Consider the following 8,655-nt stretch of genomic DNA (forward strand, 5'->3'; position numbering starts at 1 on the left):
CCTGTAACCAGCCCAACACTTGTCAGTTCAGTTCAAAACAGTTCAGTCATCCACCCTCAGGGTACAATGTAGATGTATCTTAGCTCATTAACCTATAACTTGAAGCACAGTGTACCTTGGGTCCCCATTCCTTGCACTAAGGAGCTTTTCTAGATCACGGGTAACCAAAACCTTTTATTTTCCATTCTGAAGACTTAGCAGAACTTTGTAAATAATTAGCAGTAATTTGCCACAGCAAAAGCACAGGAAACTCCTCTGTCCGTATATGAATTCATCTGTTTTATTCTTTCAGGAAAGATGAAAGATGCTCACGACTTGACAGTCTGTTTGCAAACAAAGCCCTTTGGAAATCTAGACAGTGGATAGTACCACACTTCTTATCGTAGCCATTCCCTGAGACAAGGGATAAAGAATTTGTTCCATTTTCTCTATGATGGAGTAGTAACAGTACAGATAGTTTTGGGAGTGCTCAAGATGGGCCAGGCATCTTAGATAGGCAGTACCACATGGAAGAATCAAGACTATACTAGGTCTCAGTGAGCTCAGGCAACAGCCTCATGGTGTACATTCAAGGAAACAAGACTAGGGGTGAAGCAATCTACCGCCACCCCCAAAAAATTAGGGGAGAGGAAAAGGAAGAAAAAGAAGGAAATCTTTACAAGGAATCAGCAGAGATGACTTCTCAATAAAACCAGAAGAAAGGCAGTAACATTTTGAGCAAGCAAAGTGGTCCTTTTACCCTTAGGGCTCATGTCATTTTAGTAGCAAGCTGTTCTTGAACTCTTGACTCTCCTACCTAGGAATTTTTCATTTAAAAAAAAAAAAAAGAAATCACAGAAATGTTCATATTCTTTTATCTACTTGCTGCCCTAAGACTAACACAAAATATGAAACATATTTTAGGCACTCAGGTGTTTACATAAAAGAAAAATGAAAATAATCGAATGTCCACTTACAGGCCAAGTCATGAGCATGTTGCTTAATAGGATATCTCTCATAATACACCAAACTGAATTTTATGGAAAAGGAAATTGCACAGGAAAGAGTGTTTATGATTGAACATTGAGGAAGGTAAACATAAGACAGTATAGAATTTCAGTAGAGAGAAAAAGACTGAGGAGTTGGGGGGCGGGGTGGCTATAAAGACAATTCAGTGAAGAAACCACACTGCTCGTCTAGAGGCCCAGAGTTTAGCTGCCACTTTCCATGTCAGAGGGCTCACAGCCACCTCCAACTCCAGTTCCAGGGTGCCCGACACCCTCTTCTGAACTCCAGGGGCACCTGCACTCACAGCGCCACATAGAAACATCCATGCACTCGCACACTCAAGAGCTCACACACACACACACACACACACACACACACACACACACACGTACACATGACTACAAATAAAATCTTTTTTTTTATTTTATATTTATTTTATTTCTTCAGGGAAAAAAAAAAACCTGGAGAGGGCTACTGGTGAAGCCTGCCAGGTATCATCGTGGATGTATTTAATGGCACTAAATGGCACACTTAAAGTGGAGAATACAATAAAGTTTGTGTTCTGTGTAATGTATTACAATAAAGCAATGAGATCATAGAAGTCAACAGGCAAAAAAAAAAAAAAAAAAAAAAAAAAAAAAAAAAAACAAAGACTGAGGGCTGGAGAGATGACTCAGTGGTTAAGAGCACTGGCTGCTCTTCCAGAGGACCCAGGTTCAATTCCTAGCACGTATGTGTCAGGTCTCAACTGGAATACAGCGCCAAGTGATTTGACACCCTCACATAGACATACATGCAGGCGAAACACCAACGGACATAAAATAAAATTAAATAAAATCATTAGAAAAAAAAACCCAAAGACTAAAACAGTCAACAGCAAAAACAATAAAACATAAACTTGAGAAATAGCTCAGCGGTAGAACCATCTTCCAGCATGTTCAAGGACCAGGTTTCAACCACAGTACCAAGAGGGCGGGGGAATACTATTAATTCAATTACCAGTTAATTTAGCTTAGTTAATGTGTATAGCTGTACTTCTTTGGCACATGATTATATGGAAGTCTTGGTTACTTGGTTTGGGAGATTGGTTGCTGTTTTTTGCTTCTTTCTGACCTGGAAGTCACCTGTAGCAATCTTTCTACTGGAATTCCAGGTACAGGCCACGATTTGAACTATAAAAATATCTTTTATTCTTGTGGATCTACCACCTATCAGTTCCAATCATGAACTTAGACCTGTTGGGTAAAAGTGGCCAAGGAAAAAACACCCTGACCCTGATTTGACCCCAGGACCAGGGCCAAGGAAAAACACCTTTACCCTACATTTGGCCAAATGCTTCCATCAGAATCCCAGTTCTTTCAAATTTAAATGAGTATAACTGAAAAAGAAGCGCTGGAGAGCGGCCTGTTTGTAGAACTCATGATTGAGCAAAACTAAACAGGTTTCTTCACCATATGACCTTTCGCATGACTGCCAATTTGGAATCGGGTGCTGTGCCGCACCCGGGTGATAAGGGAGAGAAGAGAGACTTCTCACAGTTTAAGACCCTGGAACGCTAACAGAGCAAGGTGTTAACCATCTTTGTGACAAACAGCTTAAGTAATCAGCTCCCGCCCGCCCCACACCTCCCCCCCACCCCCGCAACCTCCCCACTCCCCTACCTCCCCACTCCCACCCCCACCGCCCACAATGTACACCTGGAACTCTCAAACTCAGAGATCGTCCTGCCTCTGCCTCCTGAGTGCTGGATTCCATGGATGTGCCACCACACCCTGCAAGTAATCAACTTAAAAAAAAAAATTTGTTTTAAGGTTTATTTTGGCTCAAGGCTTTAGTCTACAGTCTTGTGGGCCTGTGGAGAGGCCGAAGAGGAGTGAGGAAGTATATGGTAAGAATGGTGTTCACTTCCTTCTAGCCAGGAAGCCATGGGTAAGAAGCAGCCAAGGCACCAACCATCCCCTTCAAGGACCTGATTTCCTCCCATGAAGCCTTCCTCCCTCCGAAATGTTCTACTACCTCCCAGGGGTACCATAGACTGGAAACCAAGCCTTCTATATATAAGACTTTGGGGGACATTCCCGATCTAGTCCAGGGTATCTCTCAAGACCATTGTTGTGGTTTGAATTGGAAATCTCCTCTACCATAGCATATTCTGAATTGCTTCCCAGATTGTGAGATGCTATTCTGGAGGCCATAGGGCCTTTAGGAGGTGGGTGGCTGGCAGATGTAAGTCACTAGGGTTTGGCCTATGTAAACTATGCACACCCTTGGCTCCTGCCTACTTTCTCTGGTTTCTGTAAATTATTGCATGAAGAATCTCCACCACATACTCTAGGTACCTTGACTACACATTTTCCCACTCTGATGGACACAAAGAACTCTTGAAACCAAGAGCAAAAATAAATCATTCTTCTTTGGTGTCCATCATCTGTCCAGTGATGTCTCACAAGGACCCAACGATAGCTGATACATCCAGGGTTACAGGGAACAGAATTTGGAAAGCATTGCCTTGAATATATAAGGCCACTGTGCCCCAGGGTATGTGAACTCACCACAATCCTCCTGCTTCTGCCACCCAGGTGCTGGGACAATAGTCATGAGTCCCTACACCTGGTCAGTGGACTGTATTTTTTCAGAAAAACAAATGAAACACATATTTTTGTGGTGCTGTTGGTTTACATAGGTATAAGTAAATATACAGACTTAGATTATAATAGCTGCTTATTGAATGTTATTTTCTTCCTCTTGTTCACTCAGCAAATCTGTACCCAGCAGACAAAATGTTTTATTCCTTTAGTGAACAGCTCATGAGTGTACACACAGCAGGCACTTATAATCATCAATCAGGTAAAATTTCAGCTAGTTATAGGAACTAGTTAGTTCTGCTTTTTCCTTCACAAAACATATTCCATGTACACTCATCCGTCTCAGTCTAAGCACGCGAGGTAGGTAAGGCAGGTAGCAGTAGTTCCAGCTACCTAGTTAAAAACAGCCTCAACACAGAATTAAAATACTTGCCCAGAATTCTCTAGTGAGTAAACATGGGGCTGGGACTGTGAGTAGGTTCTTTTTGACTCTGCATCTCATTTTTCACCCCTGTTCCTCTGTCCTAAAATCTGATCCCCTGTGCCAATTTATCAAGGGGAGCGTCTTGGGCTGGAAGGTGAAAAGAAGCTTCTATGCCCCCACCCCTCTGGAAAGAGAAAAAGAAACTGAAATCACGGTAAGTTTTCCTCACAGTAAAGTTGTTACAAGAGTCTATGTGTTGTTGATGAACCTTTAACCCCACCCAGCACCAGGGGTGGATCTTTTGAGTTTGAAGCCAGCCTAGTCTACAGGGTGAGCTCCAGGACAGCCAAGGTTACACAGAGAAACCTCGTCTCCAAAAAACAAAAACAAAAAGAAAGATACTTTATGTGTTGTCAGCAGAGACCCAGGGGAACAAGGAGATGGGGGATGTCTGAACTAGAAAGTGCTGGATGAAGCAGGAATTTCCTGAGGGAAAAATAAAGTGTTTGCTACCCCCTAGAGAGCTGTTGCCCACACTGGGGTTGCTGCCATGGACAGGACAGGAAAGCTGTCTCTCCAGGACCGCCATGGCCAGGCCTGTTACAACTTCAACCCCAACACCAGAGTGTCTAGGAAACCAGGCACTAAGGATGGCAAATTGCTTACATCCCTGGGGAAACTTGCATCTGTCTACGTTCTCGGGGAGTTCTGGATCAAGTTACAGAAGCACACTGCATTCAAATCCAGAGTTATTTTGTGCGCCCCTTGAACTCTTTAAAAGATCCATCACTGGGGATTGTTTCAGAAACACTAGTCAAGAAAATGCATGCTCCAAAGGTTTTATCAAGGGAGAGAAAAAAGAAAAAAAATATATAAAAACCCGCCAGCAGCTTGAGAGCTTAGAGTTGCCAAATTGGAAGAGCAATTTGCCTACAGCTGGATATAATTAACAAGCCTGGGTCAAAAAGGAAGCCAATCATAAAAGTGTGAATTGGATTGAGGTGGAGGAATGGGACAGGGACAGTAATTCCAGCGCTGGCATAGTCTCACTGGAGACAGCCTCTCCCTTTGAGAAAACAGTCCAGTGATGTTATGAAAGATTAAACTGGAGGTGGGGAGGGGGGTGGCCTTACAATAACCTAGTACATGTTTGATGAATTATCTTTTCTGAATATTAAAAAGCATGCCTTGTTCCCTTCTTTTAAACTATAGAGTATTTTCCATACCCTGTCACAGAAAATGTCTTTTGTTTTTCTAGATTAACTGGAGGGGAAAAACAGGCCTAGGGATGAAAGAAATGGTTAAGATGACCCAAGTTCAGTTCTCAGCAACCACAAGTGTCTCCCAGCTGGCTGTACCTCCAGCTACAGCTCCCTCTCTGGCCTCTGCAAGCATCCACACTACCATTCACATACCTATACACACACACACACACACACACACACACACACACACACACACACACATACACACACACACACACGTAAAAATAAATCTTTCAAAAGAGGCTTAAAACACTCCAGCTATTAGCATCCACTTGAACACTGTTTGAATTCCATTGGTTTGAATCTGTGTGTTATCCTGAGATGTTCATTATTTCAGAAAAACTAGAAAGGAGAGGATTCAAACTAATTAAATACATCATGCATTCAGTGATACATTTTGTGGGTTTAGGAGCCTCTATGCAAAGTTGCAGGCTGATGGGAATTAACAGAGCTGAGAAATTCTCTAATGATTCTTCTCTCGCCTCCCACTTACTTCTGAAGGGGGCTAGGGGTTGACTTCACATATGGAACCCTGTGGATCTTGACGTCTTTCTTCTCTGCCTATTCTGGTCTTGAGACAGAATGAAATAGAAGTCTAAACACAAACTGTGATGCTTACAGAGCTCTGGAGGATTTTCTAATCCTCCAAATGTTCTCCACAAAAAATCCTCCCTTCACACGGCTGATGCTGCCACCGCCTTCATAACGGGGGAGTCTGACAGGAAAATGAACCATTGGAGCCTACACACAAACACAGGGGCTCATTTCCATGCAGAAGTCCTCTTTAGCCAAGGCAAAGAATTCATTTTGTCATTTGCAAGCATTTATTAAGGGCACAGCACAGTGCTCGTTACCCTATGGGGAATACGGGAGAATTAGTGGTTTACATTTGAGATTAACAGACAAAATAAATAAATAAATAGATAGATAAGAGACAGCAAGCTGCTTGAGGGAAGAGGAAGATAAATGAGTAACAGATGAATAGTATTTGTGGTGCTCGAGTTCAAACACACACACACACACACACACACACACACACACACACACACAGACATGTGAGTACATGTGTGTGAAGAAATAAAAAGTAAAGCACTAAGTCGCGTGACATGTGGGTGGTGGGAAAAAAATTTGAAAGGGTGACAAATTTTTACCAAGCCCTTGGAATAGGTGACACTTCCGGCAAGTAGGAATATATCATATGTCATTTAATAACATAATGTATGTGCCTTGGGTAAATTGTCTTTTTGGAACATGAATTTTTGAACGGGATTCCTGGTAAGCTACTGACTTTTGATGACTCACCAGAGCATGTCTCTCTCATTGTGATTTGTCCATCTTGGGGATGAATTCTTCTATTGAGGAATTTTGAAATTATTTGAAAAGCTTTGTTGGAAGAGGCATAAAATATATGAAAATATATAGTATGTTTCTTAAGACTATTAAACAATATGCATTTAGAGCATCACAACTGGCTAAAACTGAGTAAACCCAAGAAAGAGTCCTAAGAAATACCCACAGCCCGGTGTTTCACACAGAGGCAGGCGGAACTCTGTGAGTTTGAGGACAGCCTGCTCTACATGGTGAGTTCTAGGGTAGTCAGAGCTATGTAGAGAAACCCTATCTTAAAAGAAAAACGAAAAATACCCACGGGAGCAAAATAGATTATCAAAAATATGCTTTGGCACCGTAATGAAATCATCAACTCGGAAACTCAACAATTAAAACTCATGGTCCACTAATCCCAACAGAGAGTCAGAAGTGGAAGTCAAAGCGTGTTTCTCCATAATGACCAGTGGCTATGAACTACTTTGTGAAACTTTACAGAAGATCTGAGGAGGCTTCTTAAGTAGGAAGGTAAAATAACTCAAAATAGCTTCAGGAAGTCCCTGAAGCAGACCAGATTCACGAGGCCCTCCCCTGGCAGGGTAAACAATAAGATTTACCCTATGACCCCGAGTGTGATGGATGTTGGGGTGTTGCTGGGCAGACAGTCGTAAAACTGCACAGGTACAACCTCCCAGCGCAGAGTGGGGACTGCCTTCCATTGTGAAGTCTCATACCGGTTACGCAGGAACCAACACATATTGTACCAGAACATTCTATAGATGATCCCATAAAGAAGAAAATGGAATTCACGTTGACTAGTGCTCCATTGACAAATATGGTTTCCTGAACCAGGAAGCTGTCATCATTGCCAAAGGGGGCAGCCTCCTCAGCTACCTTGAAGGACTTGGGGTCCACACTGTATCTTCAAACAACAGCAAAGGCTTTGAAGCAATGGAATGGGTGGGTCCTTAGCTGAACGCTGAGATTGAGGAATTTTCTGTCAAGAGAAAGCCTTAGGATAACCCATGGCAAGGGGTGCTGTTGGAGAGGTAACTGTGAAAGTTGGTGAACAGCATCAGGTTCCCCAAGGCTTGCCAAGCTGACTCTGTGTGTGTGTGTGTGTGTGTGTGTGTGTGTGTGTGTGTGTGTGTGTGTGTGTACACATATATATGTATATAACTATAACTATTTTATTCTATTTTATTTTAGGTACTTTTTTTTTAATGAGCTGTGGTAAGGCTGTATGACTTTTGAATAAAACAAAAGGATCTAAAACTTCTAAACCAAAGGAACCATCTGAGGTTACTACGGCTTAAATGACTATGATGGAGGGTTCTGGAAATTATATGAACAGTTAAAAGAGTATTATTATTATTATTATTATTATTATTATCATTATTTTAAGTACTTAAAAGAAATTGATGTCTCCTTATGGTAGAATGTTAAAGCATTTCAGACAGGAACTCTGCCTGGCTATGGACCAGCCCAGAACAAAGCCCAATACCCTCATGCAGAAGGTGGCCTTGCTGCTGTGAACTAGAAACTCCCGGGTGAGGAACTCACTTTAAAAGGAGAAACTGTGTCATTTCAAATGACATTAATTTGTATAAAATAACTTTCTCTGTTGAAAACTTCAGTGTTTGGATTGGCTACTTACATGATTATTTTCAGAGTGAAGATTAGCACCGAGGTATTATATGACTCTAACAACAAAAAAATATTATTTTATTGTGTTAGAGTACTATATTGACATGCCACAGTTTTGTAATGTAATAAAGACATTACCTTCCTTGGATTTGTACTTTGTGATGCTGTACTGAGAGCTAGTTATGTTAACTGGAGAAAAAAGAAAAAGAAAGAAAGAAAAAGAAAAAAAAGCCATTACCCGAGTGTTATAGCACTATTAAGCAGGAAGAATAAAACACTACATGTTTGTTCTGGAAAACAGAGAAGAAGGGCTTGCAAGATGATGGCTCAGTGGGTAAAAACACTTGGTGCCAAGCTTGAAGACCTGAGCTCAGTCCCTAGGACTCAATAATGGAGGAAGAGAAGAGACTCCATAAGGTGT

Source organism: Peromyscus maniculatus, chromosome 16 (genome assembly GCF_049852395.1).
Source record: "Peromyscus maniculatus bairdii isolate BWxNUB_F1_BW_parent chromosome 16, HU_Pman_BW_mat_3.1, whole genome shotgun sequence".
Lineage (NCBI taxonomy): Eukaryota > Metazoa > Chordata > Mammalia > Rodentia > Cricetidae > Peromyscus > Peromyscus maniculatus.